We start from the raw sequence: 15,806 nt of genomic DNA, 5'->3' as shown, positions 1-15,806 counted from the left end.
AGCACTCAACATATAGTTTGTTTTATTAGTATTTATTAATAGCATAAGTTTTAATTTAGAAAACAAAAAACAGTTCTGTTCATTTGAAAATGAACTAATTACTAATCATTAATTTAATTAATCTTAAAAAAAAAAAATATATATATATATATATATATATATATACAGGGAGATTCACTTGAAAGAGGCCCCGAATATTCTGCTGTAACTCCCGTTAGGATGAAGCAATCTGAACCAAAAAAATTGCACTACACAGTTTGATGAATGTTTAATCGATTGCAATATATGCGATGCTGGAAGTGGCCTCCGTTTTTCTGACAGACACATCATAAAGGGGTAACGGGGGTCTGCACCCAGAAGTTGCAAACAGATCGCGATGGCTGTCCGGCACCTACCTCATCACTCTGACGCAGGGGCATGCTGGCTTGTTCCTCCTTATACTGACAAGCACATTGCATATATATATATATGTACATCACTGTTGTCGGAAGAAAACCTCGTGTCTCCAAAATGGTAACTTTACAGGAGAAGGAAAAAACCTACTTTACTTTTAATGTAAGTCAATGGAACCAGAATTTCTTCTAGGTAATTTTGGTCCATTCATCATTAAATTTACACACAAAGTAAAGAGCAACAGCCATTTCCAAATTATGTGAAAAACTGAAAAATGAGCGAGATATATTACTGATTTAGCACTTTTTCTATTGTCCCACAATGTTGCCTTATACCCCAAATGGATCCGAGCACATTGCTCTCATAATGTATGCAGCTGATGGTTAAAAACTGGAGAGATATCTGACATCCTTGTCTATCAAAGACTTGGTGTTAGTCCATTTAGCGGTCCAAGTTTGCTGAAGTTTCCTCCGAGTGTATTTTCTGAAACCCCACATATTGGCATATATTATTCCAATTAGCAGTTCTTTGTTTTGGTCCTTTTTTTGTTTTGGTGTTATGTTTTTATGCTTCGTATTTGGTTTTCTTCTCGCTATCCTGCCATGTGCTTGCGTGCTTTCACATTGACATGCTTTGGGGATTGTTTGCGAGCTCATGCTTTATATAAGCAGCATAAAGAGTTTTTGTTTTCTCTCTTTTCTCTTTTGAAAGATGAGCCAACCACCACGTTCCCTGAGCTTCAGGCGTTAAATGCTGTCATAAAACCAAATAGAAAAAGAAAACAGAGCCACAAAAGCACAAAACTGATAAAAGACGCCATTGTGCTAAAGATATCTGTTACTGGAAGTTTCGAAAGTGTTCACAGAAGTAGACGGCAGGTGCTTATTACAGAAGTGGCTACAACAAGACTAAAACCTGAAGGTTGGTTGCAAAATGGGGCATGAGATAACACGACTGTACTGTATTAGCATAGAGTTCCTGCGATGTCAATCTCCCCGTTGTCTAATGTATTCATGCCTCAAGATAATCTGTCATAACCTCACTTAAACGGCTGTACTCAGCTATAAAACTGTCACGTTAACTCCTAACGTATGTGAACCGGTCAACCCCCAGAGGTTAGAGTCTTTGCGCAGGTTAATTTCTCTTACCTACAAATCAAGGGACTCATTTTTGAAGGGACAAGTTGTACATACCTGACAGTGACCACCTTTGAGGGTCTGACATTTTCTTCAAACTCCCACTTATTGAGAGGTGGATATTCATATGAATGCAGAAGGCAGGCCTAGTTCGTCATGTTATGGACCAGAAAACTGTCCCTCGGCGTAACCCATGCTAATATACATAGACTCTATGCAGCGTTTCATTCCTTTTCAGGTCAAATTTGATTCTAAATGTTCTACTGTGTTTAGCATGTATGAATTTTTATATATGACACAATAGTAGGGGCCTCCAAACAGGTCAAAGCCAATTGATCAGCCTCTGCCTCCACACTCTGTTGACTAAACAGCACCATGCCACCCAGCCACTAAAGGGGGCGACCCCTCAGGCTCTGTTTGGCTTCACCATATTGCTGAGGTGGAACCTGGAACTGACCTACTGAAGAGCCTCACATATGCCCCCTCTGCCTGACATCTCTCAAGCCTCCCTTATGACAAATCAGTCATGTCTGACAATGTGCCTCCAGGCCCAAAACAGATTGGATCAACTGGAATCCCATAGAGAAGAGATACAATAGAGAGAGGCCATCACTGGTGGTTAACAAAAGAGGAGTGAAGGAAGCTGCAGGAGGAACCCCAAACAGGCTGTCCGCTAACCATGGCCCGAGGATGTTTCTGAAGATGTTTTTCAGCATCCTGGGTGGCTTAGGACGGAGGGAAACGGCAGTGGCGAAAGGAGTGTCATGAGGGAATGCGCTGATGTATGAAAACAAAGCCCGAAGCAATAGCCACTGAGCTGTCCCGGCCAGTGGGGAAAGGCATTATCCTCTCTGTTTAAGCTGAAAAATGAGCCGCTTTGGAAGCACCGGCTGCAGTCGATCAATATCAAAAAGACCACCCATATCACTTACCTGACTTTGCATGAACTCCACAATCATTAGCCTTGTTATTTTTTGCTCTGTTTGGTTCCTGACTGGTAGATGCCCCAAAGGCTGCCGTCGAGAATGTGTTTTGCTCATTTAACAGCCAAAGTAACAACACCAACAACAATAGTCTGTTTTTTCCTGATGCAGCTTAGTGTTCATTAAACCACATTTCCCACAGTTCATCACTTGCTCCCTCGGCCTGTGATAATGATGTGGGTGCTGTGTCGGGAAAAACTCTTAAAATAAGTGGATGACCAAGAATGTTTACCACAAGTGTGTTTTCCAGAAAGTTCTTCAGAATGCAGAATTCAGTTTACAGCTACAACAAATGGACAGTATGAATCCATGACACTGCGCTACGAAATTAGGGTGGGGTAAGTTCAGCCTGGGCTATTTGCTCTTAGCCGTGTCAGGAGGCCATTAGGAGGGACACCTTGTAGTCAAAACACAGGTGACCCGAAAGACCCTATAGATGGGTGTTCGTGCCTGAGGGTGCTGTCACAAGAACTAGAAAGAAAGATGATTCCATGTGGGACCCTGATAATGACCCCACAACATATACCTTTAATCTGTAGACCACCTACACACTGCAACACTTTGCTGTTATATGCATGGTATGGGACATAGCAACTAAAAGTAGGAGATATCAATATATTTGGGGTGATTTGAAAAATGTTTAGAATAGACAATATATTCCAAAGAAAAACCTGACATAAGAGTTAAAACTAGACATGTTTCTCAAGTGGCACAAATGAGAGCAGTATTTTATGACTTCACTTTGGCTTTACATTTAAACAAAATCAGTACAAAGACAAGATGTCAATGTGAAGTTGATACAACATGTTCTGAAAAAGCTGCGAAATGGGCAATTTAAAATGACTAATATTGTAAAATGGTCAAAAACCAACTAAACAGGTGATGGAATCATGTTTGAGTACGAAAGGAGCATCCAAGAAAGACGTGGTCCTTTATAAGCAAGGATAGGTTGACCACTTTAACCACTTAACCGTCCAGGTTTATTTTATAAGACTTATTATTCAGCAACTACAGGGACCTCAGTGCGAAAGAATGGAGCTATTCTTAGGTTCTAGAAGTGTGTAATAAATCTGGCTTGTTAAAGGGTTAATAACCAGTTTGATAACGTTGTTCTCAATGAGCAACTGCGAGGTTTTTAAACACTTCGCTTTCTGGGATGTATTACATCATCAAAGGTTTCTGTGAATCTGAAGATGGTGCATTAAATCCAAGGCCAAAAACCACAACTGAATGCCAATGACCTTCGATTCCTCAGATGACACTGCGTTAATAATTGGCATGCTTCTGTGCTGGATATCACCACATGGGCTTGGGAACACTTTGACAAACTGTTGTCAGTAGTTTAAGAGTGTATTGCACAGTGAAAATCAATAACGTCCAAAAACACTGCTGATTTATCTGGAGTTCGTCTGAAATGAATTAGTACACAGTGGAAATGTTCTGACAAGGCAACCTTTCAACTTTTTAAGGGAAATGATTTATGTTCTGTTGTCTGAAGAAAATGAGCTAAAGAAGAAAATCACCATCCAGATTGTTACCAGCGTAAAGTTCAAAAGCCAGTGTATGTATGAGTGCATATTAGTGTGCAAAGCATGCACTAATGCACATCTTTTGAAAACAACCATAAACCCCTTAAATTCCCAGGCTTATTACATGCTAAAGCTTATTAATCAGTAACTACATGGACTACATTACTAACAGGCTAAGCTAATCTTAGGTTAGAGAAGTACAGTAAAACTTTGGACCTGCTAGTGGATCCTGGCCAATTAAGAGGTTAACACTTGATCGGTGAAATGCACATTTTGGAGCAACATATGCTGCCTTCTAGATGACATCTTTTTCAAGGTAGTCCATGCGTATTAAAACCTGATGATTGCCTGGCTGCATAATCAGAGAGTACAGGTGAAAAACTGGCCTGCCTGTGGCCCAGACCTGCATCCCACTGAAAATATGAAGTGTATTACAAAGCACAAAATGCAACACAGAGCTCTGGAAGGTTGTGCAGCTGAAAGCTTGTATAACAAAAGAATAGCAAAAAAAAAACCACCTTAAAAGTGGATGAGTTGGTCTCTTAATTCACATTTACTGTACCAAGTGCTGTTAAATGGAAAGGTGATATATGGTAAACATACTACTGTCCCACCTTTTAGGGTATCAAATTAGGAATGAGTGCATGTTTGAAAATTCCTCCAATAGTGTCTATAATAAATAATAATAACATTTTTAATTATAGTGCACTTTTCATACAGATGGCAGCTCAAATTGCATTACAAACAGGTGATACAGCTTAACAATAATAGAAGAAATTGGGATTATTGATTTAAAATCATGTAAGAAAATGTCATATCAAATTTAAAAGATAAATACCAAAAGAGACAGAGAATTTTAATTAAATGCTAAGTTAAAGAGATACCTATTCAATATGTTCCTGAAACATGTAAACTGAGCTTGACTGTTCAATAATCAGTTTTTATTAAACAGTTTCATTGAGTTCCACAGTTTAGAAATATAATAACTGAAAGTTAGTATGGAAAGTGTTTGTAGAAAACTAGTGTCAGAACATTACAATCTATCCTAAAAGATACAGGCAGTCAATGCAGGTCTTTTGTAATGAGTGATATAAGCTCTTTTTTGTTTTTGTCCATGCAGCTGTATTTTATACAAGTTGTATTGGATGAATTTTTTTCCTAGGAAGCCCAGTAAGAAGACCATTACAGTGATCAAATCTGCTTGTAACAAATGCATAAAAATATTTTTAACACTTTCTATGAAATGTCACATTTGTAAGCATCTAAACAGGTATTATGATGCATAATATGGTTAAAAATATGGTTAAGATAATGCATTATAAGGACTGTTCATAACAAATCATAAGAGCTGCTAAGTTGTATTTGTTCGGTCTAAGTAAAGTAAAGCATACTGTACTAAAGCCACCTCCAGCGCTAAGAGTGAGGCTTCACTGGCGCAGATGTGAAGCGCTAGAACCCGTCACTCTGTAACATCACACTGCAATACACTACAGTAAGGCTGATTTCTGCTGGCGTTCTATTGGATATACAGAGTTAAGTCAGTGCCAGGCTAACGGTGGTGCACATTAACAGTGATGTACATTGACTTTCCCACATTGGGTGAAACACTGAGGGCAGCTCTAGTTTAAACTCTGACATTTGAAGCCTGTAATGAGCTTTATTGTGTTTTAGTGTTTCAGTAAATCCTTCAGTAAATACTTAGAGCAGACTAATACAGCTTATGAGCTCTTATAATTAATGCATTAACAATTCATCAATGCATAATAAGCATCACTATAATGTGTAATGCATTTTTATAAATATTTATAACCATGTTTACGATGTCTTATGAATGCATTACAACATGTTATGAATGTGTTTATAGATGCTTACAAACATGACATTCATAAGTGTTACCAAATGTTTCTCTGCAAGGCCGAACTTTTGATATATTTCTCAAATAATATATAAATACTCTAGTGACTGTGAATAATAAATTGTATGAAATGTTGCACATTTGTAGTTTAGGTGTGAGAAATGTTCCAGTGTCCTAAAAGTGCCAGTGCAGTGCATCGGCTTACTGTTGTGGGTGTCTTGAAGGAAATTCACATCTAAACCAGTTGTGCACTATTTCTGAACCACTATTTAACTTTAAGTGCATTTGATATTAAACAGGGCAAGACAGAAGGCAAGCAAACACTCACTGCCAGGACACATCCCTCCTGGTCCAACTGAAAAGCTGTAAGTCAGGAATGCAGATATTGTTCATTAGACTCAGCCAAACAATGTGAATATGGCATCACCTACGCCCCACAACCTGTTCCTTATGGAGCAGATATTTGAGTGCATGCCACATTATATGAGTCAGCCATTACTCATTGGGCTGCTTGGAGCAGAGAACTTGGAACACTCCGAATATTGAGTGTTTAAGAGCTCTGCTAGTTAAATTCATTGCTTCTGTAATTTATATAGTCTTGTTATCTTAAGCGATTGTTGTTTTAAGCCTCACACTCGAGCAGATGTGAAAATTAGCCCACATGTAGAGTGTTTTTGGATTCTGTTCGAATTGGCTTTAAAAAAAAATGCTCCTCTGTTCAGCGTTGAAAAGAAAATGGGAGGGAAAGGACAGATAAAAATAAGCAGAACAATTAGTGCAGCCAAAGCCCCCGTGGAAGTGTCAAGATCAATTTAAAGGCGGTTTAAGTGCTGGACCTGTTGGATCGCAGCCAAATAGTCCAAGAAGTCAAATCGGGGGAAAAAAAGCAGGACAATCCAAAATTCATTTTAAGATTTTGCTAAAAAATCTGGAAAGAATGAAAAGAGCAAAGAAGAGGTAAAAGTGAATTAGCATTAGCATAGCTTAGAAGCAGGGATGTAGTGGAGAGTGAACATGTGTAAACGCCATTTACCCACTTTTTTAGGCACACTGTTAGAAATAAAAGTTCTATACAGGTACGTTTTTCAGTTATTAAGGTACAAACAGTGTAAATGTTCCCTCAAAGGTCCAGCAGTGGGTTTAAGGTCTGATTGTGAAGCTTAAATCAGTTTCTCCAGGTGAAAAGTTGGTATTTGTTCCTTTTCATAGACGAATGTTTAAAACAGAGCAGTAGAATAAAAGCCTGGAGGCGAGGCGGGGGGTGTGGAGTCAGTACAGCTTAGAACACATCATTTCAGTGGATTATGGTTCAGTTATGTTCCCTGATTAAAGCTACACTGTTGGGGGTTCCACCCCAGTGACAAGAGGGTCCCAAAAGCAGTTTTTATATCCCAGGAATAGCTCAACCAGTTTGCATTGAAATCTATGTAGTTACTGAATAATAAACCTAATATTTTAAGGGGTTAAATGTTTCCTGAACTTTCAGAAAAAAAGATACTAAACGGTCACTGGGGCAGTGCCCCTCTTGTCACTGGGATGGTATCTCAGTGCCTTTAGTGAACATAACTGAACCATAATCCACTGAAATGATCTGTTCTAAGCTGGACTGACTCCACACCCCCCGCCTCGCCTCCAGGCTTTTATTCTACTGTTCTGTTTTAAAACATTCGGTTATAAAAATGCTCAAATATGAACTTTTTACCTGGAAAAACTGATTTAAGGAACACAATTAGACCTTCAAACCACTGCTGGAGCTTTGAGGGAACATCTACACTGTTTGTATCTTGATGAACAAAAAATGTACCTGCACAGAACCTTTATTTCTAACAGTGTGGTCTACCTCCATCACCTCCCAGTTCTGTTTTATGTAATGAGAAAAGAATACAGACATTAGAAACCAGACCAGAACTCCAGCCCAAGTTCTCAGCGTTCTCTTAATCAGTCTTCCCTCATACTACCACCACATGGAGGAAACATGGTCTGAAGTCATAAATTCGTTACATGTAAATAAGCTATGCTAGACCCCGATAATACAGTCAGTGCTTAAAGTGGTACTATATAATTCTTATGGATATTCAGTGTACGATGGACAGAATAGATTAATTAAGGTTAATTAATTGACCCTTATTAGTCCCACAGCAGGGAAATTTCACTCCGCATTTAACCCATCAGTGCAGTGAAACACCACATATACACTAGTGAGCACACACACACTAGGGGGCAGTGAGCACACTTGCCCGGAGTGGTGGGCAGCCCTATCCACAGCGCCCGGGGAGCAGGTTGGGGTTAGGTGTCTTGCTCAAGGACACCTCAGTCATGTGCTGTCGGCTCAGGGGATTGAACCAGCAACATTCCGGTGACAGGGCTGGTTCCCTAACCTCCAGCCCATGACTGCCCCAATGAGGGCAAAAATAAATGTAATATCAGCTCCAAACTAATAATAGCAGATCATATACTGAGGGGTTATATACAAAATAAAACCATATCCATAAAAAGTCATAATATAAAATAATTATAATATTACCCACTTTCATGAGGGCAAAGTCAAAGGAAACTACTTGGAAGGAGTTTTCAAAACTGGAGATCAAAAAAAATATTAAGAAAGACAGAAAAATTGAGACTCTTAAAAACCATGCAAGACCTAGAAGACCAAGAAAACTGTCACTATCAGATGAACAGTACTTTCAACTTTGGGAGAGAGGAGAAAATCGAGCTCCACTCTCCACAGCTCTATCCACTAGGAGGAGTGCAATGGGTCTGAAAGGATGTGTAGACGTTACTGAGCAAAGGAAATAAACAAAAAGGGAGAGCATTTTCAAATTAAACAATGAAGCTACTGGTGTTCTCAGCACCATGGACTGACCACCCCAGAATCCAGCCTCAATATCATTGAACTGTTTGGGATGACCTAAATTGTGAGAAGCAGAAAATGCAACCAACTTCTAAGACTGAACTTTGGAGGAAAAACACCCCTGCAGCTTCTTTGAAAAACTCAATGCAAGTCTCGCAAACATGCAAGAAGTAAAGGCAAAGGGTGAATGAATGAATGAATGAATGAATGAATGAATGAATGAATGAATGAATTAACTTTGTCATTGCACACTGTACTCGTACACTTGCACAACGAAAGTGAAGTACAAACCCCCACTCTCGGTGCAAAGAAAAAGCAAAAAGAGAAAATAAAATAAGGCAAAATAAACTAAACACTATACAAATTTACACTCAACAAAACGTACAACAAAAATGATTGCACATGACCCATCAAAGTTATTGAATATTTCAGTTTTAAATTGCACTGGCCCATTTGAAATGAGCTGTTAATTTGCATAGTATGACATTGCCCCAGTGTGGAATTGCGCCAAAACCCGATCAATCACATGTTTGTATTTATAATTGCAGTTTTCTGTATGTACATGTACATTTATCTATTTTCATCTATGTACATTTTTTCTGATGTTGTAAAATAAATAACTTGAACTTGGCACTTTTGAGTTGAAATGAAAATAATGATGGATGTTCTCTGACTTTGCCATTATCACAGAGTAATGCGACTGGGCACCCAAGGTTTAGGGTTCACCCATTTTATATCCTTTCCATTATATCCCTGCTTAGAAGATGCCAGGACAGATAGGTATCACGCTCCACATCTGTGATTTGTCTTTGTTAAAACAAACCGTTGCCTTTTGTCAAGTTAAGACAAACATACACTCTCACACTCCCCAAATCTGGAAACTGAAACTGAGTCTTTCGGACTCAAAACAAATATATAGAAGAAGATTCATTGGGCATTGTGTAAGTCTCTTGGACAAAGCTCCAGCCAAAGATTTCTTCCAGATGCAGGAAAAACATTGAGCCTCAAGGGGTGCTGGGAACCAACAGTTATGTGACAAGTCAAAAGACCCGGGAGACTGAGTGGATCATCCTCTCTAAGCCAATCACTCGTCTCTTTTACTGTGTGTCATCGTTCCCCAGCCACATACAGGATGAGTCTGATAACGGAAAACGGTTGTTTGGTAGCGCATTCTCAGCTGAAGTCAATGGATTGCCAGTAATACACAATTAATCATGTGCTGAGGAGATGGGAACTGGCTGTAACCTCAAACCACATCAAATTATTGGTTATAGATATGATGCATCTGGTTTGCATTGTCTTCTACACCAGACTTGGGCATGACTGTCATGCAATCTATGGATGTGTTATATGGGGCCTGTGTTCAGATATTCAGAGCTTCGCAAAAGCGCTGTCAGAAGTAATTAAGTTCCACTTGGCTTGGGCCGACCTCTCTTACTTATACGTAGAATCATTTACTGGTACATTAGTCACCAGAAATTCAAGAGCGCAGGGGTACATCAAGGGCCCCTGGGTTATCCGGCCACTCTAGTCGAGACCAGTAACAATCTAGGATCAGGTTACAGCTGCAATGAATAATTGAGAGTATGTTGACTGGGGGACGTTGAACCGTCTTCAGCTAAGAGATGATGGACTTTTGAAAAGATTGTTTGCATTTATTGCCATATAATCCATTCAGGAAAAACCGGCAACCACTACTACTGATGCTAAAAAGAGTGCATAGACCACCACAGCCTAAGAGAACACAATTTGGGACCTAGGCTATGAAGAAATTCCAAATGCTGTTAAAACACAGCAGCTAAATTCGGTAGAATGTCACAAGCCAATCTATGAGAATCTGTGTTGGTATGGCAAAGTCACAGTCCTTCCTAGCGAGCTTGTTGCCAGAGCCTCTTAAGCAGGCCTATCAGTCGCCTGAGGAAAGCAGTGAAAAGGGAGAATTTGATATTGATCCAACTTCCCAGACACCCCACAGTCAGGGATCTTGTTAACAGGATTAGGACACCCTGAATAGACTTGCACCAGAAACAAAGAAGAGCCCTCTTGTTGGAGAGGACTTTCTAAAAAAGCCTTACCAACACTCTTTAATTCTGCAGCCACTTCTTAATGAGAGTCCTCACGTTAACTGTCTGAGAACAGCTGCAACAACACCAGGATGACAACGTCAGCCTCTACTTTTCTATAAAAGATTTTTTTTACTGTCTCAGAAGTAACTAAATGTGCCATTTGTTCTCATACACCACGAACATCAGCTGAACATGGGAGACAGGGGAACCATCCGTCTCTCTTAAAAGCAGCAATTGGTGTAAATCTGTATGTACATCTCTATGAGGCAGTGTGTGGCCTTTCACCACATGTCTTCCTGTCTATTACTGTCCCCATGAGTCATGGCTGGGCAGTCAGACATCCAGGACCCTGGGGCTGGCACCTCTCCTGCAGGCGGTCTCACTTGCCATAAATCCCAATCATGATCCTTCCCATTACAGCTAGTGAAAGGTCATGTGATCCAGACAACATTCTCGAGCGTGATTAGGATTAGAGAGTCATCTCCCCGGCCGGACCTGTCGCCAGTAGCTCTCCTGACTGCTTAGCGCCTAGCCATCCCCGATGAAGAACAACAAGCCAGTGTCTGCTCGCTCCAAAGCCCTCCGGATTAGAGGCAGGACCCTGCTGGAGCATGACAAGGTTTTTGTCACTGGAACCCCGTTGGTCTCAAATCAGCTTGTTGTCTCTATTTCGTGCCTGTGATTTTAGTCGTTTATTTGTTTTGCTTCCACTAATTCACTCGTGGCAAAGATCGAAGTCTGGATTAGGTGGAAATGCTTAAAATAGACTATGTGGTGCTGTCAAGGGAAGTGGTGAACAAAGTGCTTTCAGGGCATAAGAGAGAGACTTTGTCACAGCTGTGGTGTGTGGTCCTGCTAAGCGTTCAAGTGAATATTCGTGTCCCGGGGATATGCACCAGAACGTCCCGTCAATGTGTTACATGCAGAGCGTCTGCCCAATTTCAGATCCTATACAAAGAATTCAAAGTTTTTGCCAAGATCTTTCTGAAGGTTACATTGCTGTGGAAAGCAAGACAGTTTTCTTCAAAGTTCTTCTTCAGCTTAGTATGATGTTGTACAACAATTAGTTCTGACCACAATAGTTGGTTGCAATGTGTTCTACCTGTGATGTTATATCTGACAACGGTATGTTTTTACCACTGACCACAGGATGCTTTACTCTAAGTTAATGTAGCTACTTTTGGTGAAAGAAACTGCTCATATTAAAAACATACTTTTGAAACAATGTTCGTTTTCTTTACATTTTCTTTACTCTGAAGAACTCTTACAGTACTGTGCAAGTCATAAACCAGCCATCATCTATTTCCAGTCAAAACATCAAATAAGTAAAACATACTCATTCTCCAGATGATATTTCTGATCAGAGTAGGTATGAAGAAGAGTAAAGGCACAGGAAAATAAGTAGAAAACAACAGCAGTTTCCAAAATTGGAGATCAAAAATGTGTTAAAGGAAAGAGAAATTGGAACTCATAACAACCATGCAACCACCAAAACTGTCCCAATCACATAAACTTACATGTTTGACAGAGAAGAAAGTCAAGCTTCACTTTTGCTTCAGACCAGAAAAGACAGGTGTTTCTGTCCAGCTTCCACTGTGAGAAGACAACTCAAAGCTATGGGTCTGAATGGATGTGTAGCTGTCAAAAAGTTGAGAAAAGAAAATGGAAAAAAAGAGGAAAATCGAGGATCAAGGAAGCTGCTGCTGTTCTCAGAGCAATGGACTGACCACCCCAGAGTCCAGACCTCAGCATCAACATGTGCTTGGCCTTACTAGACTTCTAAGACTGAACTTTGGAAGTGTGAAAAATAGCCCTGCAGATGAAAAACTTTGATGATTCTAATGAAAAGAATAGTAGCTGTAAGAAAGGTAAAAATTGGAGCCACTAAATACTGAAAATTGATGTATTTGATTGTTGAGGCTACTGTGTGAATTAATATGTTTTATGCTTTTTCCTGATGCCAAAAATTAAGTAACTTTGTACTTAATAGCCATAAATGAAAGGGATGGTCTCTGGCTTGTCACAGTATTGTAAATAAAAGCCAAAGAACACTCAAGGTCAACTGTTTTCACAAATCACACCACGGCTGTGATGATGTTCGCCACAACACCGCTGCTAAAACACACAAGTCTTGATATCCTGCCCAGAGTCTTCTCGACTCACTTTAAACCACAACTCTTGATGCCTCCTAAAAATAGTTCTACTTCGAAACATGGTGCAATTCTTTGCAATTCAAAGATCAGGCCTGTCCATCATGTCTGCGTCTCTGAGTGGCACCTCAGAAGGTTTGACTCTGGTGTGGACAGGGTTGTGCGGCCCCGCCGTCAGCCCACTCATCCCGGAGCCCATTCCACCCTGATCCCCACTGGCACCTCACACTGATGGTATCTTAATCTTTCCCCTGAACGCAGGTCTCCCACCTCCCCCGGCAGGCTTGGTTAAAAGGCCTCCGGCCGCCTATTTTTGGGGCCTGCTGTGGGTTCGGGTTCCGAAGGCTGAGAGTATTTCTAACCTCATTGTCTGATGGTTCGGGGGGAGGAGGGCGATTTGGAAAGTGGGGGGGGGGGGGGGGTGGTTATTGCTTTGAACCTCTGTCCCATGGTTGCGTTAATGGGGGGGAGAACGCGCTGAGACGTGGCACATATGCACAGAACTCCAATTCCACTGGGGATTCCAGAGCTATGATCTAATGCGGGAGAGATTGCGATCAATCTACTGTGCCATATTAAGGCTCAGTGAGAGCGAAGCAGAAAAACCCTGTAAAGACTGTGTGCAACAACTGTAAATGTGAGTTCAACAGAGGAATTCAAATGCGTGTGCAATATATTACACTGACATAGTTTCACTTTTTTTGGTCATTTCTCTCCATTTCACTGGATATCAAATGAAACGATTACTTTAAAGTTTTAAAAAATGTGGAATGTGAATTTGTAGATTTTATACACCGGTCAGGCTTAACATTATGACCACCTCCTTGTTTCTATGCTCATTGTCCACTTTATCAGCTCCACTTACTGTATAGCTGCACTCTGTAGTTCTACAGTTACAGACTGTAGTCCATCTGTTTCTCTTATACTCTGTTACCCTGTTCTTCAGTGGTCAGGACCCCCATGGACCCTCACAGAGCAGGTACTATTTGGGTGGTGGATCATTCTCAGCACGGCAGTAACACTGACGTGGTGGTGGTGGGTTAGTGTATGTTGCACTGGTACAAGTGGATCAGACACAGCACTCACTGTCCACTCTATTAGACACTCCTACCTTGTCGGTCCACCTTGTAGATGTAAAGTCAGAGACGACAGCTCATCTGCTGCTGCACGGTTTGTGTTGGTCATCCTCTAGTCCTTCATCAGTGGTCACAGGACGCTGTTGGCTGGATATTTTTGGTTGGTGGACTATTCTCAGTCCAGCAGCGACACTGAGGTGTTTAAAAACTCCAGCAGCACTGCTGTGTCTGATCCACTCAGACCAGCACAACACACACTAACACACCACCACCACACCAGTGTTACTGCAGTGCTGAGAATGATCCACCACCCAAATAGTACCTGCTCTGTGAGGGTCCATGGGGGTCCTGAACACTGAAGAACAGGGTAACAGAGTATAAGAGAAACAGATGGACTACAGTCTGTAACTGTAGAACTACAAAGTGCAGCTATACAGTAAGTGGAGCTGATAAAGTGGACAGTGAGCGTAGAAACAAGGAGGTGGTCATAACGTTATGCCTGATAGGTGTATTTCTATTATGTCTCGCCATAATTAATTGGACTACTAGCTCCGAGGTTTCTGTCTTGAATGTTGTTGCAGTAAAAAGTTCTTTCTGGACGTGATATCTGCATCTGGAGTCTGTTGCAGACATCTCTCAGCATGAGGACCAACTCAGAATAAATCCTTTAGAGATGTGGTCAAACACTATTTGTCTCAAAATCCACTGTTTGGTGCACTGTTAAAAGCTAGAACAATAGAAACATCCTGGCACAGCACAGGAGACCACAGTAGTGCATGACTGAAGAATGCTTTCAGTCATGAAGAAAAACTGTTGAACAGATCATGAGTCCTTTCCAGGATGCCGGCACAGTTGTAGCAAAGACTACAATAAAAAGAGGAATTCACAAGGATGTTTTTTTTTTCTTCACAAAAAGGAAAAAAGGATGTTTTTTCACAACCAAGAACAGAAGAACAAAAAAAAACCCTGTACAATTTTGGGACTAAAGTCTTTGGAACGGATAACATAATAAAGAAAGTGTAGAGAAAACAAAGAACTGCGTATAATCTAAAGAATTCTACATCATCTCTGAAACATGGTGGAGGTAGTATGATGGTGGAGGTAGTATGATGGCTTAGGCATATATGGCTGCCAGTGAAACTGGCTTGCGTGTCTTTACTGGTGATGTGACTGCGGTAGGATGAATTCGGAAGTTAACAGGAAGATCTGAGTAAATTTATCAGACTTAAAGCAATAAAACTGCAAGAACACGCAAAATAAAACATACTAGGAAAGCAACTATGGGTATTTTTGTAGGGCATAGAAGTGGAATGTTAGTAATCGGCCTAACCCAACCTGAACAAAACCAAGCATGTATTTCTCCTACAGAAGACATGACTGAAGTCTACACCACCACCACCATCATCATTGCCCCCTCCCCAATAAACTGGAACTCAAACTTCAATTGCAAAGTATTTACAACCGAGTACTAAGTACTATTTACATTTATTATTTATTGCTTACTATGGCCTGAAATGGGGCAGCTGTGGGCTGGAAGCCAGGGAATCAGCCTTGGTTTGATCCTTTGAGCCAACAGTCTGTGACTGAAGTGCCCTTGAGCGAGACACCTAACCCCAAATTGCTCCTCAGGTGCTGTGGATAGGGCTGCCCACCAATCTGGGCAAGTGTGCACACTGACCCCTGGTGTGTGTTCACTAGTGTATGTGGTGTTTCACTGCATGGATGGTTTAGATTGCAGAGGTGAAATTTCCTCATTGTGGGACTAAT

The sequence above is a fragment of the Pygocentrus nattereri genome, chromosome 21 (assembly GCF_015220715.1).
Source record: "Pygocentrus nattereri isolate fPygNat1 chromosome 21, fPygNat1.pri, whole genome shotgun sequence".
In the NCBI taxonomy this organism is placed as follows: Eukaryota; Metazoa; Chordata; class Actinopteri; order Characiformes; family Serrasalmidae; genus Pygocentrus; species Pygocentrus nattereri.
This window is presented reverse-complemented; position numbering follows the sequence as displayed.